Source organism: Trichosurus vulpecula, chromosome 1, assembly GCF_011100635.1.
Source record: "Trichosurus vulpecula isolate mTriVul1 chromosome 1, mTriVul1.pri, whole genome shotgun sequence".
NCBI classification, from domain to species: Eukaryota; Metazoa; Chordata; class Mammalia; order Diprotodontia; family Phalangeridae; genus Trichosurus; species Trichosurus vulpecula.
The window spans coordinates 90369914-90391212 of record NC_050573.1 but is presented as its reverse complement, the minus strand read 5'-3'; the positions used below and the strand labels follow the sequence as shown (position 1 = coordinate 90391212).

The 21299-nt window shown below is 40.5% G+C and overlaps 1 protein-coding gene across 1 annotated transcript in view; it reads right to left on the bottom strand.

Moving 5' to 3' along the window:
• The window catches only part of SLC45A4 (solute carrier family 45 member 4), a 56726-nt gene that overhangs the window by 34896 nt on the left and 531 nt on the right, over positions 1 to 21299 (bottom strand). The window lies entirely within an intron of this gene.

Genomic DNA, 21299 nt, shown 5'->3' with positions numbered 1-21299 from the left:
GAACAAATTTCTGGAGGAATCAGCATTATGGCATCTTTATGGTCAGTTTTTGAAGATCTGCACTCAAGTTTTGTTTTCGAGGACTCTATCTTCTATGCTGGTAAACATATGCTCTCATGTTCCAAAGTGAGGATATAAAGACAATAGAGGCAGAATCTTGGGCCTGAGTGGTTGGGCGGTGTGGAAGGAATCTTCTCTCCTCCCCAGTTTTTGGTTCTTTCCATTTGAATCCTATTTTAAAAATTTGCTCTATTAAAACCATTAAGTATATTAATGTCAGCTGCTGTTTATATAGAAGGCTGTTATTGTAGAAGGGATTCATGCTTCAGGTCAAACAAGATTTCCACTCAAGTCCCTTCTGAATCTTGATTTTCTATTAATTCTATTCATCTTTTCCTAAGTCTTTAAGGTCAAAATGCACAAAAACTTCATAATCTTTCACAAACATAAACTTAATGTACATTTTTTTTAACAGTTAATCATTTATCCCCCAGTAAGTTTTCAACGAATCCTGGAAAATACAGTAAGGAAACCTCTAGAGGGCCGCCATTTCTTAAGAAGAATTTCACAACTCTGAGGTATGAAAAACTTTAATTTGTAACACTTCTTTTCCACTACAAAGATGGCAGACTACCATTTAATCTGTAATGTGGGGCAAACCCTTCAAGGTGCTTTACTAAGCTACAAAAAGATAGGAAACTAGTTTGTTTCCATTTTTAGCTGTATACTTGCATTGCCAACTGGCACATTCATTTGAAACTGGCCAAGGGGCACAGACAGTAAATTTGTAATCAGAGGCTGTAGGTTCAGATGCTGACTGTCACCCCCCAACCCCAGTCTGTTACGTAGGAATTCGAAGTCTAAAGGCATGCAAATAATTATATACAGTATAGATAGGAGATAAATCAATAGAGGGAAGGCAGTAGCATGAAAGGGATCAGGAAAAGCTTCTAGGGAAGTTGGGATTTTAGCTGACACTTGAAGGAAGCCAAGGAGATCAGGAGACAGATGAAGAGGAAAAAAATTCAGGCATGAAGCGCAGTCAGTGAAAATGACCAGAGCTGGGAAATGGAGTGTCTTGTCTGAGGAACAGCAAGCAAGCCACAGCCACTGGATCAAACAGTAGCAGCGGAGGGTGTTGGATGAAGGTTATTGATAAAGTGTAGGAAGACTAGAAAGACAGGAAAGGAGCAAGGTTATGAAGGGCTTTAAATAAGAAACAGAAAGCTTAAATAAGAAATTTTATTGCGGAGTTTTATTGTGACATGGCCAAATCTGCACTTGAGGAAGATCAACATGACAGCTGAGTCAAAATGATGATGGGGAGAGACCTGAGGCACAGAGATTCACCAGGAGGCTGTTGCCACTAATCAAGGCTTGAAGTGATGAGGACCTATACTAGAGAGGTGGCAGTGTCAGAGGATAGAAGGGAGCCTATTCAAGAGACGTTGTGAAGAAAATTAACAGGACTGGGCAACAGACTGCATTTGGGGGTGAGCAGTCCTCCTCCAAAGTAGTACTTTGCTACTAAAACACAATGCATTTTTCTACTGCATTAAGGAATTACAAAATGATTTCTTCACAACTACCTTGTAAGGCATGAGAATTATTTCCACTTTAAAAATAAGGAAACAAAAACCAAACTAAGCCAACAGAAGTTACTTGTCCAATGTCATACTGTCTACCAAAAAGACAAGTGAGATTCAAACAAAATCGTCTGAAACTAAGTGCAAGGTGCTTACCATTATACCACCTTCCTACACAGAGACTGAGAGGGCTAGAAAATATCAGGATTTTTTACATTTTCTTTTTAAAGATTTATGCCCAATAGCAACGAAACCTCAAGGAGAGGAGACCTGAGTACGTGGTTTGACTGTGTTACTTTTTAGCCTCCTGACCCTGACAAGTCACTTCCTCTCTCACAGAATGACTGGGATCAACAAATAATATACTGAATTAAAACTTTTCAATCCATCGAGTATTATATAAGTATACTTATTATTTTTTCCATTAAGGCAATAGTAAATAAAAAAAGCTGGAGGGGTCAGAGGATATGGATTCTGAGGTTAGTTCTGTTATAAAATTTTTATATGACTCTTGGGCAAGTCATTTCAGCTCTTTGAGTCTCAGTTTTCCCCCACTCATTACAAGAAAGATTGAGAGATACTCCCTAAGGTCTCTTCCTTTTATTATTATTCACCTATTATTCTAATTAGTTTCAGCTATTTGCTGTAATTAAGTGATGTCATGGGACTAGGGTGAACAGGCATGTCTGTTATGAATCCAACTTGCCAGAAGATCTCTTTGGCTTAGGTAGCTACTGGGTCTGGTTTTCCAAATGAGGAAACAAACCAAATGAATTATCTAAGCCCATGTGTAAAAAGCACCTTAGAACATGGCATGCCTTGAGAGGAATCAGAAACAGATCTTCACAGCCCTCAAATCAAAGTCTCATATTAGAGAATGGTACACCATTCTTAGAGAAGGGTGTGAAATACCAACACATAGGTGGTGTCTGACATAAACACAGGCTATAAATTTGTCTGGATAATAGAAACATACTGTTTGGCTATAATCTGAATGCCTTCTGGGGTAATGGACTTTTAGCATAGCAAAGTGATTTTCAATAAAAATTTTTATAATCTTCACAGGAAGTCCCAAATTAAATGTTTCTACAAAGAAGCAGTCCTTCTCTCATTGCATAATGTGACAACTTCTTAGGAGAACATACTCTAGGGTTACTCATGAGTGATGAATACTTGGCATCAAAGACTGTGGAAAGAGCTCAAGACTTTCACTTGAACACTGTATGAATATATATTTCTCAATCAGACTCAAAGAGTTTTAAAACTGTATTTGGCCCTAAGGTCATTTCCAAACAATAATAATTCTGCAAATGAGAAAGAATGGAGAGAGTATTCATTAGTCGCAGACAATAGTAACAACAATTGGCATTTATACCGTGCCTGGCACCATGTGGTGCTTGTTCCTCATAACGACCCTTAGGCAAGCCGGTAAGAGCCTCATTTACCAGGAGGAAAACTGTAGAAAAGAAGGTTAATGACCTGTCCAAAGTCACAAACCAGGAATATAAAGGGCATGATTCAAATCCACGCTTCTTGACTCAAAGTGAAGTCATTTTACTTCTCTGGGTTTCAGGTGAGTAAGATCATAGGATATGCAACGGAAAGAAAGCCGAAAGACCATGTAGTACACAGCTCCATCACTGTCCAGAGGAAGAAAGGTTGGGGCAAGAGGAGATTCAGACTATGCACTCCCTCGGGTCCCTTCCAACTCAAATTCCATCACAAAACACATCTGGGACTCAGGCTCAGACCTCCAGATTCCAAGTCAACAAGAAAGAATTAAAAAAGCATCTGTTAATTAGGTGCTAACTTTGTGCCAAGGCACTGGGGACACAAACACACAGGGGACAAAGGCAGGTTGGCTGAGACCACAAACATATATGAAGGTGCACTGGTAACTAAGGTGGGACTTTCTTACTGTTTTAGAATGATTAAGTGTTTTTGATTGAGCCTTACTAAGTGCAAAGGCCCAGGCCCAAACCCCTATCTACTAGGTGTTAAGCCTTGTGGGGGCGTGAAGCCCTCAGGGTCCTAAGGAGAATTGCTAAGACCAGAGACAATAGTAGGAGTCTGAGTTCTGGTGGCTCAGATGAGGTTTGATGATGGCTAAAGAGTGCATAAAAAGAAAGAACAGAGCTATTTGCTTGAGGCTCTCACTCCTGGAGGCACGGGACTCTGGACAGCCACTCTAAGAGCCTCCCGGCTGAACTCAGATGTTGATGGTTTCTTGGTAATTACGAATTGTATTTGTTCTGTTTATAAATGTATGTTTGTAATTTGTTGGTATCTGCTCTGAAGTTCAGGGTGCTGGCTTTTTTCCCTGAACTAAGTGAATGATATTTGTATGTTGGATTGAAATAAGATTGTTAACCCGTTAACGTTGTTTTCCTTAGTAAAGCAGATCAAAAGAACTTGTGCTGGCAGCATTCTTGTTGTTGGGCTTGTGTTGGTCTTTGACCCCCACAGCAGCTGCTAGCTGAATTGTTGCAACAAAAGGGTGGTGGTCAGATAAGGGTGAAATTACAGGATGGTGAATGGAAACCCTAGGACTTCTAGAAAAAGAGCAGGGAACTTAAAAGTCAAAAGACCTGGGTTTTAATTCAGAGCTCCAGAGGTGGGCTTAATCTATGCCCTACCTACCTCACAGCTTTACTGGTTGGCTGTTGTCTTTTTTTCTCCAAGAGGACCAAAATGACATCACTATGCTTGAGTCAGGATTTAACATGTCCAACTGTGGCTGATCAGGCCAATACAAGCTCAGGAATGCTCTACCATAGGTCAGCCACAAATAGTCAGTGTGAACATTTGGGGTGGATACTCCCAACTTGTGCATCCTGAGTTTCCTTTGAGCTGTTTCAGTTCTAGTTTGCTCACAGAGCATAGCACCTGCTCTGATATGGGAATGCCATGCCGAATGGTCCTGTGCCAATGTCTCCCATGTCACACAATCAATTCCAAAGTTCTTGAGAGAGACCTTGAGAGTGTCCTTGTATGGCATCTTCTGACCACCATGTGAATGCCTGAGTTCTCCATAAAACAGTCTTTTTGGCAAGTATATGTTTTGGATATGAACAAAGTGGCCAACCCATCGGAGTTGAGCTCTCTGAAGCAGAGTTTGAATGCTTGGCAGTTTAGTTCAAGTAAGGACCTCAGTGTCTGGTACCTTATCCTGCCAGATGATCTTCAGAATCTTCCTAAGACAATTCAAATGGAAGCGATTCAGTTTCCTGCATGGCTCTGGTAGACTGTCCAGGTTTCACAGGCATACAACAATGAGGTCAGCACCATAGCTCTGTAGACTTTCGGTATGGTAGTCAGTCTAATACCTCCTCTCTCCCATATTTTCCTTTGGAGCCTCCCAAACACTGAGCTAGCTCCGGCAATGCATCAACCTCATTATCAATGTGTACATCCCTGGAAAGTACACTACAAAAGTAAGTAAAGTTATCCACAGCATTCAAAACTTATCCATTTGCTGTAACTGATGGTTCCACTTATGGATGGTGTGGTGGTGGCTGATGGAGCACCTATGTTTTCTTGATGTTAATTGTCAGGCCAAAATTAGCACAAGCAGCAGAGAATTGATCCATATTTCCTTGCATCTCAGCTTCAGAGGCTGCATTGAGTGCACAATCATTTGCAAACAGATGGAATCAGAAAGGGCCAAGGAACAGTTGATAAAGTGTTAGCTGACCAACAACTCCAGGAGAAATGCCAGGAGCAGAACAAAGGTCTATATACAACGTCTGTAGATCTGACAAAGGCCTTTGATACTGCTGGTCTTGAGGGCTTATGGAAAATTATGTCAAAATTTGGTTGCCTGGAGTTCATCAGCATTGTATATCAATTTCATGACAGCATGCTTGCCCAGGTTCTAGATAATGGACAATGCTCTCGTGCCTTCCCAGTAACCAATGGAGTGAAGAAAGGCTGTGTGCTTGCACCCATGCTTTTTAGCATGATGTTTTCAGCCATGTTGTCAAATGCTTTCAATGAGAATGAACACAGCATCAAGGTCAGCTACTGCACTGATGGTGGATTCTTCAACTTGAAAAGGCTACAAGCCAAGACCAAAGTGGAGGGAGTGCTGGTGCATGATTTTCTGTTAGCTTTACTGAAAATGTTACCAAATAATGTGAAAGGGTTTTGTGCCAGTAAAATGTCATCTTAATGAAAACTATCACAATTAATAAACTTACAAATACTAGATCTTCCCTCAGCATCTGGTGCCTTCTTTACTCTGGAACATCCTCCCACTATGCCTTCCCTCTTTCCCTATTGGTGAGTTCCTCCCCAGGCCTCGTTTTGAGGATGATCATTTTTCATTCACTTCCTGGTTGTGCTTGACCATCAACTTCAACACTATATCCTAGTCCAGGTAGCTCCCCAACTCCCCATCTCTTTTTAGCTGCTTTTTATGTACTTCATCCACCATTAGAATGTAAGCTCCCTAAAGGCAGGGACTGTTTTTTATTTGTAAAGTCATCCCTCAACATTCGAGGTTTATTATTCACAGGTTGGCAACTGATAATTAAATGTGTTTTTGGAGATTTGTGGCATACTTTGAAAAATAGCAGATGACAGTGCTTATATAAACAAAAAATTTAGTATGCTATAAATACATAAATACTGTATAATTAACATTAATCTAGTTTGTCATTTACTACCGTAAGTATATGTGCATAAATGTATTATAAAGTTAAATTCTGTCAAAAGTTTCAGTGCACTAAAGGCTAGACACTCTCTTTAGGACTGCTTCCCATTTGTCTCTCTATCATCTAGACTCAGTTACATCATTTTCTCTCTCAGTGATACTGTGATCTTTGTATCTTGCTCTTAGAAGGAAATATGAAGCAGTGTTGGCGGCTGAGCATGATGTATTAGGCCCTAATCTCTCTCATGTAGAAATGACAACTTTTTATGGGTACAGTTTGGGCTTTTAACTTGTTTTGTGTTAAATAAATGTGGTCCGAATTATTATTTTTTTTTAAATTTGTTTATTTAACATACTTAGTTTTCAGCATTGATTTTCACAAGAGTTTGAATTACAAATTTTCTCCCATTTCTACCCTCCCCCCCACTCCAAGAGGATATATATTCTGGTTGCCCTGTTCCCCAGTCAGCCCTCCCTTCTGTCGCCCCACTCCCCTCCCATCCCCTTTTCCCGTCCTTTCTTGTAGGGCAAGATAAATCTCTACGCCCCATTGCCTGTGTATCTTATTTTCTAGTTGCATGCAAAAACTTTTTTTTGTTTTTGAACATCTGTTTTTAAAATTTTGAGTTCCAAATTCTCTCCCCTCTTCCCTTCCCACCCACCCTCCCTAAGAAGTCAAGCAATTCAACATAGGCCACATGTGTATCATTACGTATAACCCTTCCACAATACTCATGTTGTGAAAGACTAACTATATTTTGCTCCTTCCCAACCCATCCCCCATTATTGAATTTTCTCCCTTGACCCTGTCCCCTTTCCAAAGTGTTTGTTTTTGATTACCTCCACCCCCATCTGCCCTCCCCTCCATCATCCCCCCCTTTTTTTAATCTTATTCCCTCTTCTTTCCTGTGAGGTAAGATACCCAATTGAGTATGTATGGTATTCCCTCCTCAGGCCAAATTTGATGAGAGCAAGATTCACTCATTCCCCCCTCACCTGCCCTCTCCCCTCCTCCCACAGAACTGCTTCCTCTTGCCACCTTTATGCGAGATAATCCACCCTATTCTATCTCTCCCTATCTCCCTCTCTCAATATATTCCTCTCTCATCCCTTAATTTTATTTTATTTCTTTTACATATCTTCCATTCATCTTCAACTCACCCTGTGTCCTCTTTCTCTCACTCTCTCTCCTCTCTCTCTCTCTATATATATATACACATACATGCACATTCACTTATATATATATATATATATATATATATATATATACATAAACATATATATATGCATATTCCTTTCAGCTACTATGATATCAAGGTCTCATGAATCATACACATCATCTATCTATGTAGGAATGTAAACAAAACAGTTCAACTTTAGTAAGTCCCTTGCACTTTCTGTTTCTTGATTACCTTTTCATGCTTCTCTTGAATCTTGTGTTGGAAAGTCAAATTTTCTATTTAGCTCTGGTCTTTTCACCGAGAAAGCTTGAAAGTCCTCTATTTTATTAAAAGTCCATATTTTGCCTTGGAGCATGATACTCAGTTTTGCTGGGTAGGTGATTCTAGGTTTTAATCCTAGCTCCATTGACCTCCAGAATATCGTATTCCAAGCCCTTCGATCTCTTAATGTAGAAGCTGCCAGATCTTGGGTTATTCTGATTGGGTTTCCACAATACTCAAATTGTTTCTTTCTGGCTGCTTGCAGTATTTGCTCCTTGATCTGGGAGCTCTGGAATTTGGCGACAATATTCCTAGGAGATTTCTTTTTGGGATCTATTTGAGGAGGCAATCGATGGATTCTTTCAATTTCTATTTTGCCCTGTGGCTCTAGAATATCAGGGCAGTTCTCCTTGATAATTTCTTGAAAGATGATATCTAGGCTCTTTTTTTGATCATGGCTTTCAGGGAGTCCAATAATTTTTAAATTATCTCTCCTGGATCTATTTTCCAGGTCAGCGGTTTTTCCAATGAGATATTTCACATTGTCTTCCATTTTTTCATTCCTTTGGTTCTGTTTTATAATGTCTTGATTTCTTATAAAGTCACTAGCTTCCACTTGCTCCAATCTAATTTTTAAAGTAGTATTTTCTTCAGTGGTCCGTTGGACCTCCTTTTCCATTTGGCTAATTCTGCCTTTCAAGGCATTCTTCTCCTCATTGGCTTTTTGGAGCTCTTTTGCCATTTGAGTTGGTCTATTTTTTAAGGTGTTGCTTTCTTCAGTGTATTTTTCCGTATTTTTTTGGGTCTCCTTTAGCAAGTCATTGACTTGTTTTTCATAGTTTTCTCACATCTTTCTCATTTCTCTTCCCAGTTTTTCCTCTACTTATCTAATCTGCTTTTCCAAATCCTTTTTGAGCTCTTCCATGGCCTGGAACCAGTTCATGTTTTACTTGGAGGCTTTTGGTGTAGGCTCTTACACTTTGTTGACTTCTTTAGGCTGTATGTTTTGGTCTTCTTTGTCACCAAAGAAAGAATCCAAAGTCTGAGACTGAATCTGGGTGTGTTTTCACTGCCTGGCCATATTCCCAACCAACTAACTTGACCCTTGAGTTTTTTCAGTGGGCTATGACTGCTTGTAGACTAAGGAGTTCTATGTTCCACATTTGGGAGGGATGCGCCAGCTCTGCCACACCAGCACTCCTCCTTCCCCAAGAATCCCCAACCCGGACTGGGCTTAGATCTTCTGCAGGCTGTGCACTCCTGCTCTGATCCGCCACTTAATTCCTCCTACCAGGTGGGCCTGGGGCCGGAAGCAACAGCAGCTGTAGCTGCCCTACCTCCGCTGCCCTGGGGGCGGTGGCCAAACCGAACTCCTTCCACTCTGGCAGCTTTTCCCACTAACCTTCTCTGTTGTCTTTGGTGTTTGTGGATTGAGACATCTGGTAACTGCCACAGCTCACTGATTCAGCGCGCTAGGGCCTGCTTCGCCTGGCTCCTGGTCTGGTTGGTCCGAGCCGCTCATGCTGGGCTCTGCTCCCCTCCTCTCCGCTCTGCTCTCAGCTCCCAGATCCGTGTGGGATAGACTTCACCCAGAGACCATCCAGGCTGTCCTGGGCTGGAGCCCTGCTTCCCTCTGCTGTTTTGTGGGTTCTGCAGTTCTAGAATTGGTTCAGAGCCATTTTTTATAGGTTTTTGGAGGGACTTGGCGGGGAGCTCACGCTAGTCCCTGCTTTCCAGCCGCCATCTTGGCCCCAACCCCGGAAGTCAGTCTGAATTATTAAAAAAAAAAAGTCTGGGGTGGGGCCTACAGTTACTGACAGTTTATCGCATTTCCAGAGGTCCTGCATACCTATTCAAAGGACAACTGTATTTATTTATATCACTGGGGCTTAGCACAAGACCCAAGTATATAGTAAGTGCATAATAAATACTTGTCTGCCTACCAAATATACTCCAAATCCTAATTTGCAAAATTAACTAGTCCTATTTTAGAAGAAGTTGGGCAGTTAGGTGGTGCTCGGCCTAAAGTCAGAAGGACTAGAGTTAAAATACAAATTCAGACACTTACTACCTGTACCTGTATTACTCTGGGCAAGTCACTGAAACCTATTTGCCTCAGTTCCTCATTTGTAAAATCAACTAGAGAAGGAAATGGCAAACCACTCCAGTGTCTCAAATAGGGTCATGGTGAGTGGGTTACAACTTCAAAAGATCAACAACATTTCAGAAATCTACACAGATAAGGGGGTAATTCAGTGACCTACAAATGGGCTGAAATGATGTAAGTTTCAAAAGGTATTGATTATGGAGGATTATTCAGAGCATGACCTGGCCCAGGGGTAGGGAACCTGCACCCTTGAAGCCACATGTAGCCCTTTATGTCCTCAAGTGTGGCCCTTTGACTGAATCCAAACTTCAAGGAACAAATCTCCTTAATAAAAGGATTTGCTCTGTAAAACAGGTTCCCCACTCCTGCACCTGGCCTCCTGGAGGGGGACAGTTGTCACATTCCATCTGGCCCTCTCCCAATTCCTTATCTCCAACCTCTCCTTCCCCTTGCTGGAGAACAAAGCTCTCCAATGGCTGTGTTCTTCCACATTTCAGGAAAGAGGAAAAAAAATTATTATGTGGACTACATCAAAATATACCCAAGTTTTCTTTAAAGCAGGTTTTAAAAGGCAAGCCAGGCCTTTCCCACTGCAAGATTTTCATACGTGCAAATAAAACAAACCATAACCTGAGAATCTGATTCATACAATCAACTTCATATAATTTTTTAAAAGTTGTGGAAAATTCTACTTTCTCATAGGTACAAAGCAAGAGAGATGGGTTCTACCCCTGAGAATCTAGGGATTGGATTACCTAACTTTTAACATTCAATGTTCTAAGGTCTCTTCCAGCTCTGACATTCCAAGATTCTATTAAAAATGAATACAAGCTACAATCAACTGAAAGGGCCATACTCAAGTGATGTTCATTATGGAAAGAAAGATTATACTGACCTATGTTTAAGAAGACAAAGGACTAAATTCCAGGCTCCTATTATCTGGTTTCACAAAGTGAACATGGATAGATATTAGTAGGTAAGTTTCCTACTTTGATTTTACTGACTGGGTGATTACTGCTCTGACCTTTGCACCATTTATCATATGGGGATAATGATACCTATCTCACAGCCAGAGGAGAAAGCATTCTAGAAACTGTGTAGTGCTATAGAAATGTGTGCAAAGAGTATTGTTTTGCATCAGGGTAGCAAACACACACACACAAAAAAAATTCACTGTGTGTAATGCATACATGCACTGTCTTGGTATGTGAATATGATATACTATGCTATATATCTTTTTCACATTTTGGGGGAAACCAAGACCTGACAATGTAACTCATTACACTCATTTCAAAACTATTATTTTTTTTCCCCTTTATATAATTTTCTTTCCCTGTTGACTCCCTCTTAACACTAACTTTCCCTCCTCCAACACAAACACACACAATTTCCTGAGTCCAAAATGAGAACAATAAAATGGGGAAAAACTTCCCCCTTCCCAAGGGAAAAAATTATCTGGAAAAAATCCCAGAAGGATTTACAAATCTGAGAATGGCTATTACAATTTGTGTTGGATATGACTCACAGAAACTGAGTTTACTTACTGTTTCTATTCAAAGAGGAGCATTCTTAATAAGTCAGTGTTCCATAGCACTTTTCCCAAAAACCTTTTAAAGTTTTACCTGTGTTCTGGTCCAACTGATCACACATTTGAGACTATCTGCTGAATGAATAAACCTGTTCCACAAAAGTGGAAAGAACAAGAAGTCACCTTCTGTTCTAGGAACTCCACAAAGATTACATTCAATTTACAATAAACAAACATTGACTGGGTATCTACATTGTACAAGGTCCTGGGGCTGGACCTTGGAGAAGAGGCAGAGATGAACAAGTCCTAGTTCAAGCTGAACACATTCTGAGAGAAGGAAAGCATATACAGAAAATAACTAATAGAAATGACTTTACTGGTTAAACTATACAGGTTTCATACCAAAATAATCACATTTCTCTGTAACACCACATGTGGATATACTATTGATAAGAAAAAAGCAACTGTTATTTTTTCAACCTGACCCATGATTTCATTAGTACTGGTAACATTTAGTATAGAAACTCCCTCTACTAATGAAGATCTGAAACCTGTCTATAATCTAAGTTTTAGAAGGGTGCCTGGAGCTAAGACATTAACTGATTTGATCATGCTTAAAGATGCACTAAGGCTTTTGGTTCAACATTTGTGACTAATAAAATACAAAGTCATTTAAGAATATTATTAAATTCATTGTAGCTCTTTGCCAAAGATCACACAAAGAATTGGAAGGGATTTAAAAGGCTCCACAATCCAATCTGTACCTGAAGTAGAATCCCCTCTACAACATATGATGACAAGTGATCATCTAATCTTGAAAACTTACATTGAGAGGGAACCTTGTGAGTATGCACTTTCCACTTTGGGACAGCTCTAATGAGAAAGAAGTGTTTTCTTTCACCAGGCTTAAATTTATTTTTGTGCAACCTTTTGCTCCTAATTCTCTTTGGGTAGGTGGGATCAAGCAGAAGATGCACAGGCCTCCTTCCACATACTTTACACACTTGACCACTATCAGTCACCTGTGAATAGTCTCTTCTCTAGGCTAAACATCTGCAGGTTCCTTTAGTTAGTACTCATAGGAAACAATCTCTAATCTGACCAATCTAACATGATCCTGGCTGCCATTCTCTTTATTTTCTCAAGCCATAGATACATACAGTTCAACTATTATCATAGTTATGAGGGTGTGAAATTTTATGTTAAAAGGGGGTTTTCATTTATAGAAAAACTTTGGAATCACTGTCCTATATAAAGGGTATGTCATAATTGGGTAGCTTAATTAGAACTCTTACTCATCTCTCTTATCTCCTTTTGATATTCCTATGTCTGTTATCGATGCCACCATCTAAGCCACATGTCCATAAGGCACCAATGTTCAATGCACCTATTTTTAACCTGCCTCTTATTCCCTACATCTAATCACCAAATCCTATCTATCCTATCTCAGCAATTTCTCTCCCACTTTCCCTCTTCTTTGCATTGCCATTATATGCCTCCTTTTCCAGGTCCTCATTAATGTTTTCCCAGAATGTTATAAGAGCCTTCTTTAAGGAGATTCTTCACAGCACTATGGGATTCGTCTTCCTAAAGCCTAACTCTGATTATATCATTCCCTTGCTGAAAAAGCATTAAGGAATAAAGGGTCAAGTAAAGTAGTCTGCCACTCAAAGGACACAAAAAAGTTCTACAGAACTATTTGTCTTTTAATCCAACAAAAGGTGAGATTACATGTTGGATAACACTGTAGGGAGGATTCCCTATGGGGGTTGGACTGCAGACCTACTGGATTTAAAGCTAAGACTTTGAAAACTTATCTAGAATAGATGGAGAACCAAATCTTTTCTTTGATCCCTATAACCCCTCAAAACCTTCCAATGCAGAAATTATGCATCAAAGATAAAACAACTTCTGTTGTCACTGTGGTCTAGGACACTAGGAACTCCAAAGGTAATTTAAAAAAAATTTTTAAAAACGAACAACTCCATGAACTAACACCTACCTAAAGCTCGTTCAGTACCATGCTACCAGCACTGAGACTGTACTAGCCAATGTAATCCAGGGCCTTACAACAAAAAGATAATCTCACATCTTAGTCTCCATCCCTCTTTCCAGTACCATGGAGTTCCACACTCCAAAATGCAGATAGCTAGCACAATAGCATTCTCTGTTTCAAAAGGTCTCTTCAAGAGAGCAGAGGAACAGAAGGAAAGTGGCAGGACACATGTCTGGACTCATCAGAGAAATCCTCTCAAGTTGCAGTATTACCAGTGTGGCAGTACTCTGAACTGCAAGGCCACTGAACTGAGGTAATAAGACTAAATGGGACAGGATACTTATGTATGGGGGGCTGTGCAGTACTTCACCAATCCTGAGGGAAAGAGCCCAGCATCCAACTAGGGCCAGATCTGTTTCCCCAAAAGTCACTTGGGGCATAGGGCAAGGACGGTGAACCATGACTTGGCCATCGTGGGAGGAGGCTGAGATGCTTTGAGATCCAGCCCCAAGGGAAGCCACCATCAGAGGGAAAAAGTCAGAAAATGAGCAATAGGGAGAAATAAAGGGAGAAAAAAAGGCAAATTACAAAAGATCACAGGAGAAGGAAATGCAAAGACCTTGAAAATAATATGCAAGGAAAACATTAACAGCAAAAGGAAATATGGCCTCCAGACCTAGCAAATTATGTCAGGCCTTTAAAAATAAATACTGTGAAACAAAGGAAAGTGACTCAATACTTAATGAGACAGCAGACTCTGGAATGTGAAGACAACATGGGACCATAACGTGCTGTTCCTGAGTGGTTCAAAAGAGAAATGAAAATTATGAGAGCAAAATCTGTACCCTACACAGTAGAACTGGCAGAGCAGAAAAACTTTAATCTGTGAGGGCAAGTCCCACCAAAGAAACAAAAGAGAGAACAACTAATTACAACTACACTAAATGCAATTACACAGAAGCAAAGGATAATCTAAAAGAAGAGACTAAAAAGCATTAGTATTATTATTTTCTATACAAGCAGACAAGATGCAGAGAGACAACCTAAGGATGATGTTTCCCAGAAGAAAAGTCAAAGCTGAAACACCATAATAAAAGACATAATAGAAGAAAAATGCCTAGAACTGAAGAACTCGGAAAATGAAACACAGATTACCTCTAAGAAAAGATTATCTAGCCTAATAATTTCATTAAGAGGAAAGCAGGGAGGAACAGCTAAGCTAGGTGGAACAGGAGGTAGAATACCAGGCCTGGAATCACAAAGACTTCCTAACTGTATGACCCTGGGCAAGTCACTTAGCTTGTTTGCCTACATCTTCTCAACTGTTAAATGAGGATAATAAAATAGCACCTACTTTCCAAGGTTGTTATGAAGATAAAATGGAATCATAATTCTAAGGCACTCAGCACAGTGTCTGGCACATTTTGCTGTTGCTGTTTAGTCATTCCAGTCGTGTCCAACTCATCATGACCCTATTTGGGGTTTTCTAGGCAAAGATACTGGAGTAGTTTGCCATTTCCTTGTCCAGTTCATCTTACAGATGAGGAAACTGAGGCAAAAAGGGTGAAGTGACTTGCCCAAGGTCATACAACTCTTAAGTGCCCTGGTCTAGACTCAGGAAGATGAGTCTTCCTGACTCCAGGTCCACGCTTTATCCACTGTACCATCTAGCTGCCCATGTAGTCTGGCACATAGTAAATGGTAGCTGCCTATTAAGTGCTATGTGAATGTTAGCTCATTATTAGCAGCAACTCTGAGGCAAGCAGTATAAATGTCATCCCCATTTTCCAGAGGAAAATAATAAAGCTTAGCATTTAAGGGACTTGGGGTTGTTAGTTGTCCTTTGTTCTTGAAGAGGATGAAAATTACATCACTATGTGGGAGGTCAAGGTAAAGTGTTATAAAGTATCTGATTGGAGCTGATTACACCAACAAAAATTCGGACAGCTCTACCACAGGTTGGGCACAAATAATTCACATGAACATGAGAAGTGGAGATGTCTCTAAATGTGCACATCTCATTATCTTTTGAACTACTGCAATTCTGTTTCACTCACAGAGCATAGTACCTTCTTTGATAAAGGCACATCATGCTGGGCAATCCTTTGCCGGAGTCTCCCACATCATTCAACTGATTCCAAAGCTCTTCAGAGAGACCTTGGGAGTATCCTTGTATCACTTCTTTTCATCTATATGGGAATGTTTTCCTTGCATGAGTTCTCTGTAAAATAGTCTTCTGGGCAAATGTATGTTTGGCATTCATAAAACAAGGCCAGCCCATTAGAGTTGTGCTTTCCGAAGTAGAGTCTGAATGTTTGGCAGTTCTGCTCCAGAAAGGACCTTGATGTCTGGTACCTTATCTTGCCAAGTGATCTTTAGAATCTTCCTAAGACAATTCAAATTGAAGTGATTCAGTTTCCTGGCCTGGCACTAGTATACTGTCCAGGTTTCACAGGCATACAATGATAACATCAGCACAATGGCCCCTCAGTTGGTAGGCAGCCTAATATCTTTTCTCTGCCACGCTAGGCTTCAGAGCCTCCAAAACACCTAGGTAGGTCTGGCAATGCATGCGTCAATCTCATCATCTGCGGAGATCCCTGGAAAGTATCAGGGCACTTATTAGTTGTGTGACCTTGGGCAAGTCACTTCACCCTGTCTGCCTCCATTTATTGTAACTGATGGTTCCAAGTATGGATGGTGTGGTGTTGGCTGATGGAGAACCTCTGTTTCCTTGGTGTTAGTTGTTAGGCCAAAATTAGGACAAGCAGCAGAGAATCGATCCTTACTTTGTTGCATCTTACCCTCAGAGGCTGCACTGAGTGCACAATCATCTGCAAACAAAAAATCATGCACCAACACTCCTTCCACTTTATTCTTGGCTTGAAGCCAACCTTTTCAAGTTAAATAATTTACCCTCAGGGCAGTAGCTGACCTTGAAGCCTTTTTTCTCTCATTGAAGGCATCTGACAACATTGCTGAAAACTTCATGCAAAAAAGCATGGGAGCAAGTGACTTGTAAAGGAGCCCGTAGCTATAGAGTGACCCGGGAGGGACCCATAATCCACTTTTTTCTGTCACACTTTGAGTCATCAGATTTTATGCAGTCAAATCACAACATACAAATTCACACATAAGACATAGCTATATCTTCTCATGAACACTATGCATGTTAGATATCACTCCAGGAAGAAAATAACTTTTTATATCTCCAGGGATGGTCGGCTGAGACAATGTCCAAAACCCTGATCTGGACTTCAAAAATAAAATGTCATTAAAAAAAGAGTAGAGCTTGTACACTATAATGACTCAAAGAGAACACAAACACAACAGTATATTGTTGCACAGAGGGCATCACTTGGGTCTGAGCTGCAAACTTTGCCACTTACTCTGAGTAAAACTGGATCTCCCTTTCCTCAGCCTCAGTTTTTTTCATTTGTAATAAAAGGTGAGCAGACCAGATGATCTCTACGTCCCTTATCTTCTAGATCCTATGATTTTAAGGACAAAGCCCTGTTTTAAAATGATGAAACAACAATAAAAAAGCAAAGTCAGAATTAGAGAAGCAACAGAAAATAGGAAGTGAAAAAGCAAGATCATTTAAAATTTGCAGTGAAGTTAAGCTTATAAGAGAACTGAAAAACTATAGTTTTCAGACCCAGTGTGACAATCTGTAAGAGAAATTACTATTATCATTTCTTTTAAGAGATAAGGTCTCAGTTTAGCACCTGAAATGTGTGAAAGACAAGAACCCAAATTTCAAGCCTTTCCTGATAGCTTTTTTTTCTTTTCTTTTTTTTCAGAGGGGGGAAGGCAGGGCAATTGGGGTTAAGCGACTTGCTCGAAGTCACACAGCTAGTAAGTGTGTCAAGTGTCTGAGGTCACATTTGAACTCAGGTCCTCCTGACACCAGGGCTGGTGCTCTACTCACTGCGCCACCTCGTTGCCCCACCTGATCCCTCTTAGTAGTTCAAATCTGGCCTCAAAAACTTAGAAGCAGTGTGGCCATAGGCAAATTACCTAGCCTATGTCTGCTTCAGTTTGCTCATCTGTATTATGGAGAAAATAAATAGAACTTACCTCCCAGGGTGGTTGTGAGAATTTGAGGATGCAATCAGATAATATTTATATAACACTTACAAAGCTTAAATAAATGGTAGGGAAGGGGGAAAGAAGAAGAAAGGGATGAGTCCCCTACGAATTCATATGATGTAGCATCAACTAGGCCCTCACCTCACTGCAGCAAGGAAAACATTCTCTTCCTTCCTGATATGAAAGCCTGCTTTCCACAGTTGTTACAGACCTCCTCTCTCCTCAGGACAACTAAAGTATTCCCTCTCCCCCTTATACATCAGCAGAGGACCTTGCCTCTTATTTTACCTTAAAAATTGAGGTTGAGGGGTGGGGCCAACATGGCAGCAGGGAAGCAGGGACTTGCTTAAACTCTCCCCAAATCCCTCCAAACACCTGTAAAAATGGTTCTGAACAAATTCTAGAGCTGTGGAACCCACAAAATAGCACAGGGAAATGGATCTCCAGCCCAGGAGAGCCTGAATGGTCCCTGGTAAGGGTCTATCACACGGTGTTGAGAGCGGAGCGCAGCCCAGCATGTGCCCCTTTGGGACAGACCAGACCCTGAGTCAGCCAGCTGGAACAGGCCTTGGAGCCATGAATCATTGAGCTATGGCAGTTGCCAGACTTCTCAACCCACAAATGCCAAAGAGCAGGTTAGGAGGAAACTGCAGGACTGAGTTCAGAATGGTCCGGCCACCAGCTCTGGGGGTGGAGGAAGTGATGCAGTGGTGGCAGTAGCAGCAGCAGGAAGCTCCTGAGGCTGCTTCCAGAGCACCAGCATCAGCAGCTTCCTGAGTCCCTGGTCACATGGTGGGAGAAATCTAGCAGCAGATCAGAGCAGGAGTACAAGGAGCACTTTGTGGGCACAAAGGCAGATTCTCTTCCTGTGCCCTGCTTGGATCTGAATTGCAGTCCTGGTTGGCGTTCTTGGAGGAATGCTGCTGTGACAGAGCCTGGGGTGATGGTGGAGTAGAAGTAGCTCTGAAAACAGCAGTGTTTGGACCCTAAAGCTTGGGACATAGTACTCTCTACTCTACAAGCAGTCATACCTTGACAAAAAGTTCAAGGGTCAAGTAGTTGGCTGGGAACATGAACAGGCAGTGAAAACGAACTCAGACTCTAACTCAAACTCTAGATTCCTTTTTTGGTGACAAAGAAGATCAAACTGGAAGAGCAATTTTTCTCCTACTTCTCTTACTTGCTTTTCTAAATCCTTTTTGAGCTCTTCCATGGCCTGAGTCCAATTCATATTTTTCTTGGAGGCTTTTGATGTAGGCTCTTTGACTTTGTTGACTTCTTCTGGCTGTATGTCCGGCCAGAATTAAGAGTGATTTAGAGCATTTTTTCAACTTGAAAAGGCTACAATCCAAGAGCAAAGTGAAGGGAGTGTTGGTGCATGATTTTGTTTGCAGATGATTATGTACTCAATGCAGCCTCTGAAGCTGAGATGCAAGGAAATATGGATCAATTCTCTGCTGCTTGTGATAATTTTGGCCTAACAATTAACACCAAGAAAACACGGGTGCTCCATCAGCCACCACCACACCATCCATAAGTGGAACCATCAGTTACAGCAAATGGGTAAGTTTTGAATGCTGTGGATAACTTTACTTACCTTTGTAGTGTACTTTCCAGGGATGTACACATTGATAATGAAGTTGATGCACTGCCAGAGCTAGCTCAGTGTTTGGGAGGCTCCAAAGGAAAGTATGGGAGAAAAGAGGTATTAGGCTGATTACCAAACTGAAAGTCTACAGAGCTGTGGTGCTCATCTCATTGTCGTATGCCTGTGAAACCTGGATAGTCTACCAGAGCCATGTGAGAAAACTGAATCACTTCCATTTGAATTGTCTTAGGAAGATTCTGAAGTACCCCTGGCAGGGTAAGGTACCAGACACTGAGGTCCTTACTTGAACTAAACTGCCAAGCATTCAAACTCTGCTTCAGAGAGCACAACTCCAAAGGGTTGGCCACGTTGTTCTAATGCACAATGTATGCTTGCCAAAAAGACTGTTTTATGGAGAACTCACACATGGCAAGTTTTCACATGGTGGTCAGAAGAAGCAATACAAGGACACTCTCAAGAACTTTGGAATTAATTGTGTGACATGAGAGACATTGGCACAGGACTGCTCAACATGGTGTTCCAACACAGAGAAGGTGCTGTACTCTATGAGCAAAGAAGAATTGAAACAGCTCAAAGAAAATGCAGGATACGCAAGTTTGGAGTATCCACCCCAAATGTTCACATTATTTGTGGCCAATCTGTGGTAGAGCATTCCTAAGCTTGTATTGGCCTGATCAGCCACAGTTGGACACAAAGAATCTTGACTCAAGCATAGTGATGTGATTTTGGTCCTCTTTGGGAACAAAGGACAACGATTCATATGACTACAGAAGCTTGAATTTCTTCATCTAAAAACTGTTGTTTCATAACCTTTGACCATTTATCAATTGAGGAATGACTTGTATTCTTATAAATTTGACTCAGTTCTCTATATATTTTAAGAATGAGGCCTTTATCAGAAGTACTGGCAGCAAAAATTATTTCCCAATTTTCTGCTTCCCTTCTAATCTTGGCTGTATTAGCTATGTTTGTATAAACCCTTTTTATTTTAATGTTATCAAAATTATCCATTTTGCATTTCATAGTATTCTCTATCTCTTGTTAGATCATGAATTACTCCTTTCTCCATAGATCTGACAGGTAAACTATTCCTTGCTCTCCCAATTTGCTTATGACCCTTATTGACTTAATCATATACCCATTTAGACCTTATCTTGGTGTAGGGTGTGAGATGTTGTTCTATGCCTAGTTTCTGCCATTCTATTTTCTAGTTTTCCCAGCAGTTTTTGTCCAATAGTGAGTTCTTATCCCAGAAACTGGAGTCTTTGGGCTGATCAAACAGTAGATTACTATAGTCATTGACCACTGCGTCTTGTGTACCGAACTCTTCCACCGATACACCATTCTACTATGGAGTCTGAATGCAGATGGAAGCATACTATTTCCTCTCTTACATTTTTTCTCTTCTCATGGCTTTTCCCTTTTGTTCTGATTCTTCTGTCACAATATGACTAATGTAGAAATATGTTTAATATGTATGTACATGCACAACCTGTATCAGACTGCTTTCCATCTCGGGGCATGGGGGGGGGGGAAGGGAAGGGAGGGAGAAAAAAATTTGGAACTCAGAATCTTATAAAAGTGAATGTTGAAAAGTATCTTTGCATGTAATTGAAAAAAAAAATACTATTAACTGGAAAAAAATAATAAAAGGTGGGGGAGAAAGGGTGAAAAAAGAAACTAACTCCTCAAATACCAGCCTTAAGTATAAGTGAGGGGAAAATTAAAATAGTAAGCCAGACTCTTTCTAGAACTTAAGTCATTCTCTGGTAGGAAAATGGGGGTAAGTGCATTAAATTACATTATATTTTTCAAGCTATTAAACTTGTATATCATAATCTGCCTGGCCATTGCTTCTATTTTTCTAGTTCCAGTCCTCTGAGCATCAGTTTCCACATGTAAGATATGTTATAAAAGTTTAAACATCTGCCACACTTGCACTTTGCAAACATCACAGCTATATAGAAATGTGACTGTTTCATTAGGGATGTTATAAGGACCAAATGAGTCTGTTTATGTGCAAATAAGTTCTTTGAAAGTGGATTTATGCTGGAAAAATGTAAAGGCTAATTTTCCTTGATGAAGCACTCCCATTCACATTGCTAAATCCAACTTAACTATACCACGGTTTAGGAAAATTCTGATAGCTTCCTGATGTCAATCACAGTTAAATAATCATCCAGTTCTGAAGTTCTATGACAATGGACTATCACTTTCCATTTTGCTGTTGTCAGTTTGTCATGTTCCTGCCTCTGAATCAGACTACAAAATGAGTGCAGAGTTTA